At 41.2% G+C, this 20,958-nt stretch overlaps 1 protein-coding gene across 1 annotated transcript in view; it reads right to left on the bottom strand.

Moving 5' to 3' along the window:
• The window catches only part of LOC122809620 (gastrula zinc finger protein XlCGF26.1-like), a 508,886-nt gene that overhangs the window by 453,876 nt on the left and 34,052 nt on the right, over positions 1 to 20,958 (bottom strand). The gene's annotated exons all lie outside the window — the stretch shown is intronic.

Here is a 20,958-nt window from a genome sequence, read left to right as displayed (position 1 = left end):
CCCATTGTAAATGCCACAATATACCAACGGAAAAAGGCCCCGTCGCCCGGATTTTTTTTCGTTGGTATAACCTGCCCCAAAATCTTTTTTTTTTTTTTTTTTTTTGAGAAAACGGAGCAACGGAGACTTTATTTTCTCCACTGCTTTCGTTTCAAAGCCTTGATGTACTGGGTATGCGTGGGAACGCAAGTCCCATACGCATGTGCTGTACATAAAAACAGAATCAGTATACCACAACCGGTTGAAGAACAGCAATCCGCCATTATACAAAGACATTATTTAAGAAAAGTTTTTTTTTCTTAAATAATGTCATTGTATAATAGCAATAACCGACTCCGTGGTTGTGGTATATTGAAGATTTACCCACAGTTGCCTTTGTTTAATCACTTGGGCTTCACCCTCGTGATTAAACCACACCAACTGTGGGTAAATCTTCAATATACTACACCATGTCGGTTATTGCTTAAATAGTTCACTATGGTTCCCTCCTGTAGACCATCACATTTAATAAGAAACTTATAGCTACGGTCCGTATAATAAATGAAGCAAATGGACAAATAATAAGGTACAGTTTGTTGAAAGAGACTCTTTTATGTTGTTAAGTACTTAATAAATGAATGTACTTCATTTTTATCCCCCTTACAGATAAATATAAGGTCATCTATAAACCTAAAGTATCTGTTTACAGGATTCCTGTAAAATTCACTTTTGTATATATGACTGGACTCTATCAAGCCCATAAACAAATTGGCATACATGAGTGCGAATGCCGCCCTATGGCTGTACCTTGCAATTGTTTATACAAATTACCACTGAATTCAAAAACATTATTAACTAAACAGAAATGCACTAGTTCCTTAATATATTGCATTCTGGGATTGTCCCCCAGAAAATGGTCCAATGATTCCATACCAAACTCATGCTGAATGCTTGTATACAACCTGGTTACGTCCAGCACTAAAAAATGCATGTCTTGTTCCCACTGTAATCCTTTTAACTTATTAAGGAAGTCAAAAGAATCCTTGATGTAAGATGGTAATTTCACCACTTCTTTTAATGGAAACTCATGTAAGAAACACCCCAAATTGTGGGTAAAATAACGACTAGCTGACACTATAGGGCATCCGGGAGGATGATATATATTCTTATGTATTTTTGGAACACAGAAGAACTTGGCCACTGTACTGTCTTTTCTAGAAAATTTATCGGTTATATCTGATTTGGTAAAGTAATTAAGACGTATTCCTTTATTTAACAGTTGTTCATACTCTCTTATAGCTTGTAAATAATCCTCTTCATTTACCCTACAATAAATTTCTTCATTACTTAAATGTTTCAAGCACATGTCAAAATAATCAGTAGATTTCATGATCACTAGTTTGTCCCCCTTGTCTGAGGGCTTAAACACAATTTGATTATTTTCACTCAACTGTTTTAATTTAAGCCATTCTTTTTTTGGATAAATTAAATACCTTCTCTACTTTGAGGAATTCTTGCAGCTCCTTTTCTAATACTAGATTAAACGCACTATGAAAGCATCAAATACATTCATTTCTGAATGGTGGCATAAATGTGCCTTTAGATGGTATTTTGGTAGTATCCAATTTACTATAAGCATTATTTTCCATATCTGACTCACACGAGTAATAACTATTATCAGTAGAAGAATCAGTTGCATTGTTCAAAAAATTTTTGTTTTCCACATTTTCTATACTGAAAAAATACTCATCTACATTTTACGAATCAGCTTAAACACATCACACTTGAACTCATATGGCCTTGGTAAAGCTGAGGGAATAAACTTTAAACTCCTCTGTAATACAGACATTTCTGTTTCATCTAGTATACAACCAGATAAATTAACAACATAAGAGAGTCTCTTTCAACAAACTGTACCTTATTAATTTGTCCATTTGCTTCATTTATTATACGGACCGTAGCTTTGGTTCCTGTTTGTGTTAAAAGCAACCATGACTACCTGATGTTAGAAATGGTTTGTTGACTGACTGGCTTACATTTCTAGTTAGCAGCAAGAGGAAATAAAAATGCTCAGTTTTCCTCACAGACTTGGTTCTTTCCAAAGTATCTCAGTTGTCTGTGAACATCCAAGAAATACAAAATCCTTTCACTTTTATGGGGGTTAAGAAATACTGGCAACTGAATGGTTTGGTAATAAACCAACTGTGTAATCAATTGAAGCATAAAATAGAGGTTTCTACACAAACTCACTCTGTCCTTATGGGATTCCAAAAATGGTTCCTTGCAAACAAGGGCCTGGATTTAAAGCATTTTTCTGAGTGATGCGATGGCTGCTAGCAGTGTGGAGTTTTAGGCCAAGTATTTCAATGAGACAGCATCAGCTCATTCTAGAGGACTATTAACTTTTCTATCACAGGTTAAGTCCAGTGGCGAGGCCACCATCTTTTCTACGGACCTAAGGCAAACATCCCCTTTGAGAAAGTGTTTTAATGGTAACATAAATGGGGAAGTCCACTGGTAAACAGGATGACATGATAGACAAAGTACATTTGTGTACACTTACCATAAATGTAGATGTTAGAGTGTATTCACTATTGCAGTCATCGCACTTGGGTTATCTGCCTGCAGGTAGCCCTCAGTCGGCCCAAATACCAGAGGCTTAGCATTTCTGCGTCAGTTGCTGTTGCTTCAGGACTGACGTCAGGTCGTTAGGGGTATAAAAACAGGTAGCCGACACGATTACATCAGTTTTTCTTTCCCCCAAATGTCAGAAGCCCCCAAACAGGGAGCTACGTTATGCTGGAAAAACACCACCAGTAAAAAGTAAATACCAATAGTCTGTAAGGAGTGAGTAAGAGAAAGAGAGACAGAGAGAGACAGACAAGGGGGCTGGAGGGAGGGAAGCCAGGACTGCAACAGTGAATACACTCGAACATCTACATTCATGGTAAGTGTACACAACTGTACTATGTTCTTAGTGTTTCACTGTTACAGTCATCACACTTGGGTTGATTCCCAAAACTGAAGAATGGGTGGAGGCAGTCAAGAAGAGTTTGGGCTGGTAGTATGCCCTGCAGGACTGCTGTTGCAAAGCCTGCCCTGGATTTGGAAAATATAGGCAGGTGGTAAAGCTTGGTGAAGGTATGAACAGAACTCAAAGTAGCAGCTTCCAGAATGTCCCTGGTAGGGACTCCTCTGAGAAAGGCTGCAGAGGTTGAAGTAGTGGAATGCGTTCTGACCCCCCCGACGGGGTGGTTTCCCATGGTGTTTGTAACAGAAATGGATACAGTGTGTTATCCATTTGGAGACGGCATGTTTTGATATGGCCTTGCCCTCTGCCCCTGGTGCAAAGCTGACTATTAACTGGTCAGATTTCCTGAAGGGCTTAGTCCTATCAAGGTAGAATCTGAGCTGTCTGTGCACGTCTAAAGAGTGCAGGATCCTTTCCCCCTTATTTTGAGGATTAGGGAAAAAGGTGGTCAAATTGTTGAGAGCCACACTGGACACCAATTTAGTCATAAAAGTAGGGTTAGTCTTGAGGAAGACCCTGTCAGCATGAAAAATAATGAAGGGGTCCACAGCCATAAGTGCTTGCAGCTCAGACACTCTTCTAGCTGAAGTGATGGCCAGACGCAAGGCTGTTTTCCAAGAGAGGAATTTTAACTCTGCTGACACTGCAGGGTCAAAGGGGGGGGGGGTGAGCTTTTCCAACACAAAGTTAAAGTCCAAGCAAGGGTGGGGGCTCTTCTTGGTGGCCTTAAGTTGCTAGCCCCTCTCAGGAATGGTTTGATGAGCGGGTGAGAGAAGAGAGGCGGCTCAGTGTTGTAATGAGCCAAAATGGCAGAGGCATGGATCTTAATAGAAGAGAAGGATAGGCCTCTGTGGAGTAGGTCTGCTAGGTAATCCAGGATGAGAGGTAAGGAGGGCTGTGCTGTATCCACTCCTTTAGAGTGAATCCAAGAGCAGTACATTTTCCACTTATCAGCATAGGAATTCCTTGTACTATCTCTTCTGGCTTCACGAATGACATCCAGTACCTGCTTGCTTTGGCTGGCAAATGGAGGAAATTTCAAGGAATAAGCCAGGCTGCAAGGTTCACGGTTTGCAATTGCGGATGCAAGATCTGTCCCTCCTGCTGAGTGAGGAGGGTTGGGTAGGTGCCATGGTGGCACCAGTGACAGACTGCACAGTAGTGGGTACCAGTGTCGGCATGGCCAGTCTGGGGCAATCAGCATTGCCCTTGGTCTTTCCTGCCTTATCTTGAGTAGTACTCTTGTAAGAACAGGCAGAGGGGGAAATGCATAGATTGAGAGGTTTGCCCACTGGAAGGATAGGGCAACCACTTTTCAGGCCTTGCTTTGAGGTACCCTGGTGCAGAATTTGCTGAGCTGGTGATTGTAGGGGGAGGCAAATAGGTAAACCTTTGGGGTACCCCATTTCTGGGTCAGAAGGCTGAAGGTGGTGTGGTCTAATTGCCACTCATGTGGGTCTAGGAGATTTCTGCTTAAGTTGTCTGCCAGAGAGTTTTGCTTGCCTGGCAGGAATTGAGCTTGCAGGTGAATATGCATAGCTGAGGCCGTGTTCCACAGGGTCATGGCTAGACTGCAGAGTGAGTAAGAGTGGGTTCCCCCCTGCTTGTTGATGTACCACATCATTGTGGTGTTGTCGGTTTTTATTAGATGGGGCCCCGGTGAGAGTAGGGATCTGAAAGCTGTCAGAGCGTGCTCAACAGCTAGCATTTCTTTTTGGTTGATATGCAGCTGAATTTGGTTTGAGCTCCAGTGGCCCTAAATACACCTGCCGTCCAGATGTGCACCCCAGGCATAGTCTGACACGTCTGTGGTTAGGGTCTGGGTGGCATGGGGTTGTGTAAATGGAAGTCCCTTGTTGTGGTTGCATGCTGCCGCCCACCAAAGAAACTCTGTCTTGAGACAAGGTATTATAGGTATGACAGTTTTCCAGGTCCTGAGAACGTTATCACCAAAGACTTTTTAAGTACCATTGAAGTTTCCTCATATGCAGTCTGGCATATGGAATTAGTAGAATGCAGGAGGCCATAAACCCTACAGCCTGCAGGATTTTCCTTGCGGATAGCTGGGTTCTGGTGGCCATTTGAGCGAAGTAGCCTGTCAGATGGGCTTGTTTTCCTGGAGTAAGGAATACCATCTGGGATCCTGTGTCCAAGCTTGCTCCCAGGAATACAATTTTTTTACTGCGGACTAGTTTGGATTTCTTTTCATTGATAAGTTTACCCCAGGAAGGTTAGAAGTCAGGTCCTTTACAAATGTCAGGTGCTGCAACAGTTCCTAACTGTCTGCCTGAATCAGGCAATCGTCCAAGTGAGGGTATATTTGAATTTTTCTCCGTCTGCAACAAGCAATGGCTGGAGCCAGGCATTTTGTGAAAACTCTGGGAGCAATAGATAAGCCAAATGGAAGTGCAGAGAACTGATAATGCATAGATCCTACCCTGAAAAGTAGATATTTCCTGCAGGAGTCCCTGATAGGGATGTGCAGATAGGCTTCCTTTAGGTCTAGGGTGGCTAACCAGGCATCTTTGGACAGCATAGGGAGAAGCTGCTGTAGGGTGAGCATTTTGAATTTTGGTACCACCAGGAAGGTGTTTAGAATGGATAGATCTAAGACTGGGCGCCAGGTGCCCGTTTTCTGGGTACCAGGAAAAGTCTGGAATAAAAACCTTGGTCTATCTGTTCTGCAGGAACAGGCTGAATTGCCTTATGGAGAGCAAGGACTGAACTTGGTTTTGTGCTTCTGCCCACTGGTTTGGAGGGAGGTCTGGGAACCCTTTTGGGGTTGGCAGCTTGTGGAAATAAAATTTGTACCCCTGGGATACTATGTTGAGGTCCCATCGATCGTTGGTGATGGAGGTCCAGTTTTTTGTATGGTGGGCAAATTTTCCTCCTAGGGGCACAAGCAATTGGGCAGAGGTGAGGAGTGGAGTTAAGAAGTCATTGTGAATTCTTTCCATTAGGGGATGGCTTAGCACTCCCTGATTTAGAGGTGGAGGTACAACATTGCTTAGACCTCTGGATACCCAGAGACTGTAATCTGGGGGTTCTGATTCCCCTGGGTCTAGTTTGAGATGGCCTTGAGGGGGCTGGAAAGAACCAATGTTTCGAGGGGCAATGCCTACTGACTCTTGTAGGCTGCACTTGCAAAAAACTTTGACTGTCTGCATAGACTTAGCCTTTTCTTCCATCATTTTTAAAACCTCTTCTGCTTTGGTGCCAAACAGATTGTACTTGTTCAGAGGAGCATCCAAAAATTTTAAACTGACGTGGTCTGGCAAGGTCTGCTCCTTAAGCCAGGCATGCCTTCTAAGTACAGAGCCTGTGAGTGCTGCCCTGCAAGATGCTTCTAGGGCCTCAAACCCACATTGCAGGGTATGCTTGCTGACTTGGCTTGCAGAATGCATAAGCTCTTGTAATTCTTTATTTTCTGCAGAGTCAGGAAAGGTAGATAATTTTTGCTTAAGTTCCACAGTATGTTGCTGGAATTTCGGCATGTGGAACTAACAATTCAAGCTCTAAAGGCGAGAGTTGCAGAGGTGTATACTTTTTTACCCCATCTGTCTCAAGCTCGGTAATCCATGTCCGAAGGGGTGGGATTCTTAGCTGCAGTTCTTTTATTCCTTTAGGTACTTGGGAGACTACCTCTGGGTCAGCAGTAGGATATTTGAAGAGAAATTTGTGAGAGTCAGAGACTCTGTAGTACCTGTCTGGTTTCCTTGGAGCAGGGGGTTAAATATCAGGAGTTAGACTGGATTCCATAAAGACATCATCCACAACATCCAGAACAGGAGGGATAGATAAGGGTCTGTGCTGTGGTAAATCTAAAAAATCCGAGAGTCTCTTTTTGGACCGAGGATAATCCTGGCATTCCCAGTGGAAATACTCTCTCAAAGTATGTAGGGTTTCACCAAAATAAAAATCCTCTGAAGGGAAGGCAGAAGGAATGGATTCCGCTGCATCTGAATCCTCATAGGCAGTTAAGGGAATGTCTTCATATTTAGAAACCTCAGAGTCGTCACACTCTTGGTCAGATAAAGCTGCTGGGGACAAGTCTCTTTTTCTATTAGCAGGGGAAGGTTAGCTTCCCCTAATCAGCAGGATCAGGTCTTCTGCCATTTTAAGCATCTGAGATTGTGGCAAGGAAGCAGGCACTTGAGTTTGGGTCGTCAGTTTTTTAGGCATAGCTCGCACTCTTGGCCTTAGAATCTCGGTCATTTTAGAAAGAACTGAAGACGTGAAAGATGTCGTTGGTTTGTGTCAAATATCAGTAATGCAAAGAACTTCCTCAAGCCGGTGCCTGCACAGCGGCTCTGGACCCATCCAAGGTAGAGACATCCGCAGGTAACGTAGTCAAAAAAAGAGTCTCGCAGCATACCGGACTCTAAACGGGTCTCTGTAGTGGCCTGCAAATTCATCGAAGTGGGCATCAGCAGCTGCAAATGCATCTCACTGAGTACCAGCAAACTGGCGACTAGCTTAATGGAAGCTTCGGCAGTTTTGGATCTGTGCGATCTGTCTCTGTCTGTATCCTTATGTTTTTTCGGAAGATCGGTAGTCGGATGGCCTACCAAAGCCATTTTGGAATACGGAGATCGGGAACGAAAGTATTTAGCTACAATAAGGGCCCAACGACGAATAGTCCAGGCGCTGAACAAAGCACAAAACTGACAGCGAGGTACGTCGTGATCTGGGCTTAAACAGATAAAGCAGTAAGAAAGGAAATCTTGGTGTGGCATTTTCTTCCCACAGGCAAGACAATTGTTACCTTTTTTTGGCATCGGTTAGAACAAGAAAAAAGGATCCCCAACGGGGTACTTATCTTTAGAAGATGATTCAATTTCGAAAACGAAAACTCAGGTAGCGGCTGATCGGCACTCATGGAAACTGCTTCTGCTTCAGGCTCTTCGGCAAAAAAGACTGATGTAATGGTGTCGGCTGCCTGTTTTTATACCCCTAACAACCTGACGTCAGTCCTGAAGTGACAGCAACAGATGTAGAAATACTAAGCCTCTAGTATTTGGGCCAACTGAGGGTACCCCTGGCAGGATAACCCACGTGTGATGACTGCAACAGTGAAACACGAAGAACATCTATGTTCAGCGGAGGCATGGGCTAACCCTTTTGATGACAGACCGAATGGGTATTCTAGAATCAAAAAGTACCCCTGCTGTAATGGGCACCCGGTTCCTCTTTCTTTCATTTAACCAACTAAGATTGCTAAGTGTTAGGCTTCCTTGCCTCCCTCCCTCATGATTTGTAATTTGCTGTCTGAATCTAGGTGCCTAAGGGGCAACAGAGTCTGGAAGTGGTCAAAGAATGTCATTTGGTCTTGATAAAAGTGCAAAAGCAATACTTAAAACAGGAAAGCTGCAGCACCATGAAAACATCAGCCTGGGACAGGAATGTGACATAAAGAACTTGAGAAGGAGCGAGTGTAGGATTGACAATAAAACATGAACAAATGTGAACAAAACTTAGTAAAGAATAAGTTCATAGGTTGGTACTGGGTTATCTGCCCAAAGGCATATATTAGCCCAGCCAAGTTGTGCGGTATTCACCGCCCCTTTAGTAGTTCCCTAGACCCTTGTACTAGCAGCTAGTACTCTTGGCCCCTATCTAGTAGTGCTGTTGGTGTGATCCCCGGTGTGAACTTTCTGTTACCCATCCACTCATCAAGGTTCCTCTTGAAGAGTGATAGTGAGGGGCTCTGTCTTATGTAGATCGGGACCCTGTTCCATAGTAAGGGAAGTCTCTGCGAAGGGAATCTATCCCTCCAGCATGTTCTATTCATTGTTAAGTTGAGGTTTATATCCATAGAGCATGCAGCTCGAGTAGATTTGGTTTTGCCAAGATGGAGCATGTTCAACAATTCTGGGTTGGACATGGCTCTGTACATTAGACAGAGATTGCCTCTGAGAAAGCGGTATGCAACAGAGAACAGACTTAGCTTTTTCAATCGTACTGCATAGGGCAACTGTTTGAGGCCAGTAATCCTCTTGGTTAGGTACCTCTGTGGTCTCTCCAGCTGCTGGAGATGTCTAGCCAGGTACATTCCAATTGGTGCATTGTACTCAATAATGGGTCTGATGAGGGAAGATTAGAGGGGCACCATTACATCCTTAGATCTTGATGCGAACCCTTTCGTGATCAGATGGGTCACATAGAAGGATTTTCTAACCACTTTGGCAACATGGTTATCAAAGGAAAGCTGACTATCTACTTGGGTCCCTAAATCCCTTATTTCTTACTCAGATTTCAGGGGATTACCTCCTATGTTTTAGTTTGCGGGTACTCTGTTTTTTCCAAAGGGGATTACTATGAATATGTTAGAAGGTTAAACTTAATACTGAAAGCAGCCCTGACAGTTAGGAATAAAGTCCAAGGTACAAACCAATTTACTCTTCCTCTTCTAATGTACAGTTTTGGAGCGACTGACTGGCCCCAAGAGGTACTGGATCAGTTGGAGAGGAAAGCAAGAAAAATACTTCACCCTTATCAAATGATATATAAAAATCAGTGTACATCAAGACTACGTATTCACTGTTCAGAAGGCGGTATAGGCCTCATTGAAACTGATTACATGTATAGATCCGCAATCACAGGACTACATACATATCTGCTGACCTCACCAGATCCAAACATAGTAAAAGTTTTAAAACATGATGAGAACAAATCTAAGATGACTTCTCAGCTTAGTTTAGTAGAAGCATATTTGTGTCAAGTGGGAATGGAAACCAGAAGTAGACAAATGCAGTAACTGAATGTGCCAAAAAAAGGAGGAGGATCACATGAGAATCAGTCATCACTCTGCATAAAGGGGGACTATCTACTGACCCGGGAAATTACAGACCCACAAGTTTGACCAGTATTATATGTAAGGCTAGGGAAAGAAAAATCATGGACATGATCAAGAATGACATAGGAAACCTCCAAACACTGGATTAGACCCAATTCAGCTTTTTCAAGGGCAGGTCATGCCTACTAAATCTGGTAGCTTTCTTTGAGAAAGTCACTAAGGTTATGGATGAATAGTGTGGGAAGAAATAGCCAGGTAATTGTTATGGCTAGGCTTGTATAGGCCCTAGGGCCGATAGCCTAGTACCAACCTATAAACCTATGAGGGTAAAACAGTACATGCTGCCTGCCTCAACCTGGCCAAGGCATATGACACCACTCCCCACTCAGGTATTATAAACTCACAAAACTGGGCATAATACCTTTGTCACCAATGGATAGCCAATTGGCTCACAGACAGGACACGTGGTTAAAATGGCTGAATCCAGATCCAGCACGAGGCCAGTTGCTAGTGGTGTGCCACGGGGCTCAGTGATGGAACCACTCCTGTTCTGAATATACTTCTCTGAAGTCAATGCTAATGTAGAAGGCCTCTGGATAACAAAGTCTGCCCCCAGTTTACAGTCAGCAATCACCAAACCCCCCCCCAACAATGTAGATATCCTTCAGGAGGGTCTAGATCAGACAAATGACTGGTGCACGAACCGTGGCCCAAATCTAAATGCAAAAAAAAATAAATAAATAAATAAATTATTACTATACCCTTTGGGAAGTCAAATACCCCTGCAAATTACAAAAACACCAACAGCATACACCCAAGAGTAGACTCAGAGGTGAGGTCTATTCCTGTCAAGGTATTAGAAACCCAAAAGACGCAGAAATTAAACAGAGAGAAACAACTGGGCAAGTGAAATTCAAGGTTACAGTCAGTGTCCCACAGGGCTCTGCCCTAGGCCCATACTTGTTTAGAGAGATAGTACCCAGATCTTTGGCTCCCATGCATCCAGAGTGGTGAGAAAGTCTATGTGACACAACTTATAGGTTCATAGGTAGGTACTAGGCTATCGGCCCAAGGGCCTACGTAAGCCTAGCCAGCAAGGTTCCATAGCTTACACCACCCAAAAAAGTTATTTTCCTGTGTCACTGTCAAGCAGAGAAACAGAGGTGATCCCCGGGGTATATTTCCTAAAAGATGGTATCCAGATCCAAGGAAATTATAGCCCCCCTGTACTCAGCCTCAGACTAATAACTGCGTAAATGTGCCATTTGGCATGTATTTGACCAGGCACTTACAGCAGCTGCAGCAAACTCAGTGGTTCCTCACAAAGACAATACAGGGTGTAAACATGTCCTATGTGGACAGACTAAAAGCCCTATTCCTTTAGGCTGTCTCCTACCAACTGTTAAGGGGTGACCTATGCCTGATCTACAAGACTCTCACAAATCCAGTCCTCATGGAGATGCTACACATTTGCAAGTCAAACAGCATGATGGTCACTCAATCTAGGGATCTAAACTTAGTCATCAACTCAAACAAAACATGCTGGAGAGACAAATGTGATGCACAGATTGCCCCTTCTTTCGAAAAGGCTTCCTATTCACATTAAGCATCGCCCCTCTCTGGCACTCTTCAAACACAATTTGGATCAGTGGATGGAGAAATCGCAAATTCACACCTGGGTTGGCACCTATGTCCCTTATGGACAGGAGCTATCTTGCCCCTAGGGGCCATATGTTAGGTACGGGTCAAGTTACATTGGCTAGGCTTGTAAGCTGCTAGCCTAGTAATCTCCTATGAACCTATGAGAAGGCAAAAAATGTGGAAAAGGCCTAAATGTAGTCGCAAGTACAGAAAAATTCTTGAATAACCTGATGTCAATCGGGATCTGATGCAGGAATGGTTAAGGAGAGGTGAATTTAAACCAAAAGATGAAAGGTTAATATTAGTCGACCAGGATAGTGGACTACATACACATTGGTTTACAAAGTTCACTGAACATGTGGGAGAAACAGATAAATGCAGGTTCTATAAAACAGAACTGGAAGCAGTAGCACATCTTGTTGCTGGGTGTGATACACGAACGGCAGAACTGTTGCATTGTGGATTGTGCAAACAATACAATACTGAAGTAGTTGAAAAGCATTGGAAACATGAGCCATAAAGCATTATTGAGAATGATAAAGTTTATATCACACGGGATTACCCATTACAAACAGTTAAAAAAAATAGATGCGAGAAAACCAGACATAGTAGTCCATGAAAAAAAAACAAAAGTATCATTAAATCATTGAAATGCTATACCCAGTGATTACAGTGTATTATGTAGAGAGAAACAAAGCCATAAAATACCAGGATTTACAGGCGGCAATGTGGAAAAAGGATACCCACACAATTTCAGTAGTAGTAGTAGGAGCAATGGGTCTCAAATGTACAGTCTTATTAAGATATGCTACCCATACATATGATTCCAAGTGAACTGCAGGAGTAGTCAGTTCTAGGCACATTGCGGGTGCTGCAAAGAGCACTTCTGGCAACCATCAAAGATTGAAACAGTACTAATTTCATGAACGTTAATCATACTTTGACAATTCCTGTTGAGGTATTAGAAAACCAAAAGACTTGGAGAAATTAAACCGAGAGAAACAATTGGACAAGTGCAATTCAAGGTTACAGTCAGAGTGTCCCACAGGGCTCTGTCCTAGGCGCATACTTGCTTAGATTAGATCTTTCATATCCATCTTTTTCATCTGAGGTGTTATGCAGTCTATATTACAGATGACTTGAAATTAGATAAACCAATTACATGTAACAGATACAGCATGTCTGCAAAAGAACTTGACTAAATCGACCATTCGGCCACAGGAGAATAATACGCTGATACACATCAAAGCTAAGCATATGAGATTTGGGAGACAAATTGAAAGGTGAATATTTAATCTAGGACACAGTGATTAAAACTGTAGATTCATTTAAGGACCTGAGTATATGGGTAGATCCAGCTTTGAGTTTTTCTAAATCACATAAATCAGTTGGTATACTTAAAGAACAAGTTGTATAAAAATCATTTAAAAAGTCTAGGAAAAAGAGAGGATGAAGTCGCTGTTTTTTAGCTACATTAGACCCAAACTTGGGTATGGAACAACAATACGGAGACCTTATAAGAAAACAAACATGAGTAAACTAGTACAGCAGAAATATACCAAGGGCATCCCTATATATGATAATTTAAGTTACTATGAAAGACTAAAATATCAGAATTTGTACAGTGTCTCACACAGATATTTAAGAGGAGACCTTATTCAGGTATATAGGGCATATAGAGACAACTACCTCTGGAAAGTTTGGGGTTATCAAAAAGTAGTAAGGAATAATCAGGCAACCTATGTAGAAGACTCTACAGGAATTAGAAGTGTACCAACTGGTTCTCTGAGAGAGCAGCTGATGCATGGAAGAGACTAACAAATTACTTTAAAGCAAGCACTAGTTTAGACATTTTTAAGAACAGCCTAGACAATACTATGGGAACACTGGTTTTAAATATATATATATATATATATATATATATATGAGAAGGCTAGAAGGACATTAATGCTTGTGTTTGAAATACTTGTATGTATGGACATATTTTTTATGTTTTTGTTTCTCATTTTCTTGTTCTTGTGGAACTATATCCTGCAGAAGTTGTTGTGCCTAAATCCTGATGTTAAACATCTTTCTGAATTTTTGCATTCAAACAATTTCTTTCAAAACCTTCCACATTCCTTCTGCAGTTTTTCCACTGAATGCATCACTCCAATTACTTTTACATAGTGATTGCTTTGCATCCATATAATTGGGTATTCATATGTGCATTGGTTTATATTTCAGTTTAGCAGAATTATCTAGCAGCAAATTAATCATTAGAACCAAATGCTGATTGCACATAAATGATAGTAAAACATGACATGAAGTAACAGCAATTTCTTTAGGAAGCAAACAAAGTCTAATATGTTCCGTCCCATGGTAGGCTCTTAGACGACGACCTAATAACTTCTGAGTTTACAGATGAGGGTGAACAGCTGCTTGCCCCGTGTTTTCTACCTGGCAGCTGAACTTGGAGGGAAATTTAAAGGAGCTGTTCTGCTCCCTCCATGTTACAGTTGTGGATTTTGGCTGGTGACAGGGATGTGCACCTCTCCCTAGCATAGCAAAGCCAGTACTGCAGGGCTGATCTTAAAGATCTTGTTCCAACAATTCAGGAGAGAGTGTCCAAAAAAACCGAAGGTGTATATGTATGTATGTATAGATATATATATATATATATATATATATATATATATATATATTTTTTTTTTTTTAAGTAAGGCTTGAATAAATCCAAAGCAGTCCAGTTTTTGCCTCATATTTTTGGTCGGTTTCTCATAAACGTGTGTTTTTCCAGCAAATTGCTTGCAAATCATTGAGGACTGAAGTCAGAAAATAATGGCAGACATTTGAGCTTTAGACTTCCTATACTAAGTTCAGAATATTCATACTAATGCAAAACTAAAGTCTGTAAGGGCAATATTTAAAAGGTGTCCTTGTATTTGGGCCTTTGTTTCTCCATCACTTGTGGATTTGTCCAGATTTCTTGCTCTAATCTAGTCCAAGTCTAAGAGGTTGAGAGGTATGGGGTGGTGTAAGAGGGAGGTGGGGGGGACTGTCCAGATTTTTGCCTTTTATTTTTGGTCTGCTCCTTTTTTTTTTTTTGACAAATCACTGGGATGATTAAAATTACTACAACTAAATAATTACATGCATTCGAGCTTCACACTTCATATCCTTCGGAAAATGCACTCCAATATAAAGCCTGTTATTCTAGCAACTTTCTAAGTTTATGACAGCAATATTCAAAATGTGTCACTAGTTTTGGGCCTTTGTCCACCTTTATCACAGGCTTTGTCCAGATTTCTTGCTCTAAGAGGTTGAGGGGTGCGTGTGTAAGAAGTTGAGGGGTGCGTGTGTAAGAGGTTGAGGGGTGTGTGTACAGGTTGAGGGGTGTGCGTGTAACAGGTTGAGGGGTGTGCGTGTAACAGGTTGAGGGGTGCGCGTGTAACAGGTTGAGGGGTGCGCGTGTAAGAGGGAGCGAGGTGCGTGTGCAAAAGGGCGCATAAATGCGTTTTTTGTGCTCTTTGCTTAACATTACTTATCTCAGGTCTGTTGCAAATCTAGCCTTTTCTCAAATATGCCCCTATTTCAAGACTGTAATGATGTTGAAAATGTCTGGTATGGTGTCCTGAACTGTTGCACACTGACCATTACCCACTCCTCAATCATAATCATAAAGGGTGCATTTTTACAATAAGCTAGTTCATTGAAACTTGCACTGTACGTTTCTAACTGTAGTCAACTGCATGCCACAATAGAAAGGGAGAAAAGTGAAATAGTCTCAAGAAAAGAAGACTGTATTGTGATGAGTTACCTGGCAACAACATGTGAGTTCAGGACAATAGAAGTGACAGATGAAAACTTCCATGCTGGCTTCCTAAGATTTTCATTAGAGCTTATCTTGGCAGAAATAAAAAGTTAAAGGGGAAACCTTTTTTTACACAACCTAGCTATATTACTAGTGACAGCCTTTTATCTTTCAATAATGTTAGGTAAAGCTGACAGAATTTGGTCTCACCAAGTATTAGCTTGTCTACACCATACTATATTGTCCGTGAGAGTGCATGTGTTTGCGCAAATGTGTTTGTATGTGTTAATGGTATGTGATTAGCTCTGAGGTATAGGTTGGCCGTTGTTGGAAGTTTTAGTGGTTGTACAAGGGTGTATTTATTGTTTGGTTAGTATAGGCAGTGCAAGAGTTTTTGACTTTTTTGCAGTGCCTATAATGATAGTAATGCTGGCAGTGAGTGAATGGTAGGAGTGTGTGTGTGTGTGTGTGTGTGTGTGTGTGTGTGTGTGTGTGTGTGTGTGTGTGTGTGTGTATAGTTTTGTTTAGTGTGTATTGTTAGGGTGCGAATGTTATGTGATGGGGAAGTGGCATACTTTGATAGGTGTGCGTGTACATACGTATGTGTTATGCAGGATGTTGTACTGGTGTGGGGTCTAAGTGCAGCAGGGTCTGGGACTATGCACTTTCCCCACACACACACACACATATATATATATATATGTTAATTGATGCAGTCAACCATTGCTCATATAATCTAGTGTGTATACTGCCAATTATTAACATGAACTATTAACTTGGGTATTAACTTGGATAGAGTTGTACTTCTATTTAACTATACACCTTTATGACAGTGTGCTTTTCTCTGTTTGGAGCTTTTCTTCTCTGAAGGAAGGGAAAATGTATTATTAAGTCAGTCAAGCAGAAATACCCTAGCAGAACTACCCATGAAAATGGTGCTTAGTCCATGCCCTTCCACTGACTTCCAGCTAATGATTTGTCAGTGTTACTTGAGATGCATGGAAAATTCCTATAATCTGTACAAAGTAAAATAATTTTGAAATATCTTGAAACTAGTGGGACAGAGTACTCAGGGTAACAGGTTTACATATTAGGCAGGCCATGACTAAAAATGTAATACAGTTTGATTGAGAAACCAAAATGGCAACAGGACAAAAACAATATCTACATGATTTTTATCACTGCAACTGGCATGGTATCACAAAAAAAATGTTATTAAATTGCAAAGACTGGAGCAAGTCGTAGGCTGGTAGTATAGGTAAAACAATGGATAGATAAAATGCCTGAGGAATACTCCCAGGTGAAACATGGTTACCATTTGTGCCCCAAAGAGGGTTATGCAGCAGCCAGTCTTTTTTGGTACAGAATATTTATGAAAGTCTGGAAGGAAAGTATATGTTTACAATGACTGCACAACACAGAATACAAAGAGGAAGTTGTAGAAGGGATAAAAAAGGATATAGGTTCATAGGTTCATACTAGGCTATCTGCCCAAGGGCATTTATAAGCCTAGCCCATAGTTATGTGGCTTTCGCCACCCCTTTAGTTTGAATAAAAACTATGCCTATCATTTTGCTGTGCCTCTGTCAAGCAGTGACACTGAAGTAATCCCTGGGGTATATCTGCAATCTCCCATCCATTGGTCAAGATTCCTCTTGAACAAGGCCAGAGAGGTGCTCTGCCTCACATGTACCGGGATTTTGTTCCACAGCATAGGGAGTCTCTGGGTGATGAATCTGTCCCTCCAGCACGTTCTATTTATAACCGTGTCAAGGTTTAAGTCTCCCGCCCTTGTGGTTCTGAGGGATCTAGATTTTTTGAGGTGAAGCATATTCATCAAATCTGGGTTTGACATGGCCTTATATGTCAGGCACAGGTCACCTCTGAGCAAGCGGTATGAGACTGAATAGAGCTGGAGTTCTTTCAGTCGGGCAGCATAAGACATATTTTTGAGACCCTTTATCCTTTTGGTGAGGAACTTTTGGGGCCTTTCAAGCTGCAGCAGGTGTCTGGTCAGATACATTCCGAACGGGGCATTGTACTCAATCATAGGTCTAATAAGTGATGAGTACAGGGGGACGATGACCTCCCTTGATCTAGATGTGAATCCCTTCATGATCAGGTGGGTGATATAGAAGGTTTTCCTAACTACTTTAGCAACATGAGTGGCAAGACTGGAGGAATGGTTTAAAACACAGCTGACTAACTTCTTTGCAAAATAATGGATCACAAATGTAATAACTGATGGAAGAAGTACACACATGGAGGGGAAGCAAGCAACAGTAAACAAAATACAAAGTGACTTAGAGATACTTGGATCAGAAGACTGGAATGTAAACAAACAAAGTGAACAAGCAGCAAGGAAAAAAAATGTGTGATACTAAGATATACAGAAGGAGGCATCACATCAGAAAACATTATTACCCCTCTTTAAAGACATGTGATAAGAGGGGTAATATGATAAAGTTTTTTGTTTAGTCTTACTATAGTAGTATTGTAGAGGAGCTTTTCTCCCCGGGCCTCCACTGAAAATGGACATGTATCCAGTTGGACTAGCCCAGTAAACAAATGTAAAATAAAATAAAATAAGACCACTCAGCTATAGCATTCTGCCTGGAGGAAGAGACCTCATATTTTCAAGAAAGCAACAATAGTGGCAATTCAGAGGACAGCATCAATTACTATGGAGATTATTCAGCAGAAGCTACTTGAAGATAACTTGGCCATACAACTTGGGAAGAACCAGGCAAAACTGTCACTTATTCATAAATATACATATTTAAGTTTTTGAATAAAAGTGACAATTCTGCCTGGTTGTGGTTTGCCTAGTTCTTCACAAATGCCTTTAGTCAGTTCCTGGTTACTACACTTTGTGTAGGTTGGCAATGGACTGTCCTCAGTTTACTTTTTGGGATGGTTACACAATTATTACTCTCTGTAAAGTATATGAAGATGCAAATGAACACGGAGGATGGTGATGAAAGAAGGCCCATAGTCAGCTGAATACATCAAGGTGTTGCGGCTGCTCTCCCCAAAGCTGCCCTTGTGAGACCACTCTCTCACCCTCTCAATCATCTGTACTACGCAAATTGAAACTTCTTTGATTACTAGCACAGCAGCAATGCTTCATATGCAAGGTCCATGGCACACCACCCTCTCTGTGAAGCAGACTTACAACTGCCATCTATGACCCTCCTTTCTTCCCTCTTCAAAGCCATCCCTCCCTCTTGTCCCAAAAATTCTACCTAAATCATAGCCCACATTCTCCAACAGTTTCTAATATGTGCATGCCCAACATTCTACATTTCTGCTCGTATCTTATCACCTGCACAATCACTGTCATTCTGTTAACCTGAACTGCATGCTTTCTACTGGCCTAACTTCCATGTATCCATGTCCAGAACTGTAGATTGAATTCTGTACCTGTATACTGTGTAAAGAATGACCCTGATATCTCAGAATTCCACACCTTATAGAGGCATCCCACCATCTTACTGGGCTTCATTACTTCATTTTTGTGATATTCTGAGACTTGTTACTCACAGAATAATAAAACTGAATGGTTGAAAATACAGACTTATATTTATCAAGTCTAAGACTGCTTTTCCTCTAAACATTCCATTTTTTCCGAGGTATAGAGCTAAAAACAACTTTTAGAGGAGAAAAGCGATGTTTGGCTTTCACTGTTCTCGTGTGTTTTCATTTTTTTATTGGTGGGGGGTGTTTGCTATTGCAAGTCTTAACATTTCAATAGAGCGCCCATTTTTTTGCAGTAACTTGCAAGTTTGGCTTATGGCTATTCCCCCATATGCTATTTCTTTACTGACCTAACAGTCATCTCATGAAGACCACATGTTTTCCTTAGGTTACATCTTCCGAAGTGCAAAATGTTGCCCTTTGTTACATTTTTTTCTTATTTATTTTTACAGTAAATCACAGATTCCATCCATCTGCCCATAATTTCAGTTACCACAGTCCTCTGTGGAGGTTGCCATCCCCATCAACATCAGCTATATCAATCTTTGTATCATCACCACACAAGCTGATCTTGTTCTACATATCCAGGTGATAGTACAAATATACTAAAACGTATGGGTAACATCACTGAATCCTGTGGCATGACAATTTACTGACATTTCTCCTGACAATTCCACTTCTAGGAATTATCCATTGCTTCCAATCCATTTCCGGCCCACTGCACCATTTTAAATTCACCCTTATACTCTCCAATATTCTTATCAGCTACGAGGGAAATTATCAAATGCTTTGCTGAAGTCCAGATATACCACATGCTCCAGGATTTATCTCAAATACTTCAGAGATGTCCAAGACACAGAAATGAAACAAGTAAGCTGACAACACCCCTACTATGTGAAGACAGACTGCCAGCCACTGGCCAGAGAATTAGCCTTTAGACACTCCAACAGCCTTCTACACAAACTGTTTCCATTACCTTTCCCACAATGGAAGGGAAATTAATAGACTACAGGATTTAAAAAGACACTGGAAGGAAGACGTACACAAAACGTATGATGGTTATTTAACACTCAAACTGAAGTAACTCCCTTGCTTTTACAAAACACAAAGCAAATTGTACCTTTAGAACAGTTCAGCAGTCCATACAGTCCATAAACGTTCTTTTAGGATACAGGTAGGCCTCTTTCCAAGGCCCTGCTTCAACTTCAGGTATTTGCAACATGCTCCCAAACTCATGGAATTTTCTCCTAGGCCTCTCTCTCAGCACCAGAGATCAAGCACTGCACAGTTTAGTTTCATTCTAGGCATCTCCTTTAGTTCCCAGATTATCTAGGTCTTTTCTCCTAGGCCTCACTCTCAGTTTCTAAACTTACAGGCCTTTCACCATGGCTTCACTCTCAGTGCCAAAAAATCAACATTCTGCAATAGTGCTCATTAGATCAGACAACAAAAAGGCCATGCCTCCAGGTCTTCCTTCAACACAAACACTGTTCCTCAGGCAAGAACTAACTTTCTTACTTTACACTTCAAAGCCACTTTCTTTTACACTACAGCAAAGCTTTTTAGTGGCAATCAGTTCATGGGAAGCACAGAAATAAAATGTGCATGATCTGCATACTTCAAAATGCACACTAACTCACACTTTCAATCACTGTGATACAAATGCATAACATTCTCTAAATTTTTTTATGGATTCAGCTGGTTTAACTGTTATAATTAACTGGTCCCATCCTGGACCCATCCATATACATGGTGGCCACTGATGCCAACATCCAGTCTTACAGCAGTACACTACTTACTAATGACAGATAGTTATGTCAGGGATTCTCTAAGCACAAAAACTAAACTAATGATTTTTTTCTGCCTCTACCACATAAGTATGCAACAACAGATCAACAACATTAGGCAGTGCCGGTGCTACAAACCGCAACCAAATGACAACAAACACAGTATGTGGTAGTGTGCTCACTTAGCAAGCTGTCACTTACATTTGTTACTGGTCCTCAAAACATCACAATGCAAAAGACATATACAAGTCATGAAATATAATCCACATCTGTAACAAATTTGAAATATTTACAATCATTTTTCAGGTAAGCGATCATTTTCAGTAACTATCACCCTCACCTTGATTCTATTACTTCAGAATTGTATACATTTCATTAGTAGGCCATCTTCTTTAATGATTACAATATAAACTCATAAGCACACACTTGTACATGTATATTAATGTATATAAAA

Source organism: Protopterus annectens, chromosome 1.part1, assembly GCF_019279795.1.
Source record: "Protopterus annectens isolate FY-2018-M chromosome 1.part1, PAN1.0, whole genome shotgun sequence".
NCBI classification, from domain to species: domain Eukaryota; kingdom Metazoa; phylum Chordata; order Ceratodontiformes; family Protopteridae; genus Protopterus; species Protopterus annectens.
Note: the sequence above shows the minus strand (reverse complement) of the source record. Positions and strands in the feature narration are given on the sequence as shown.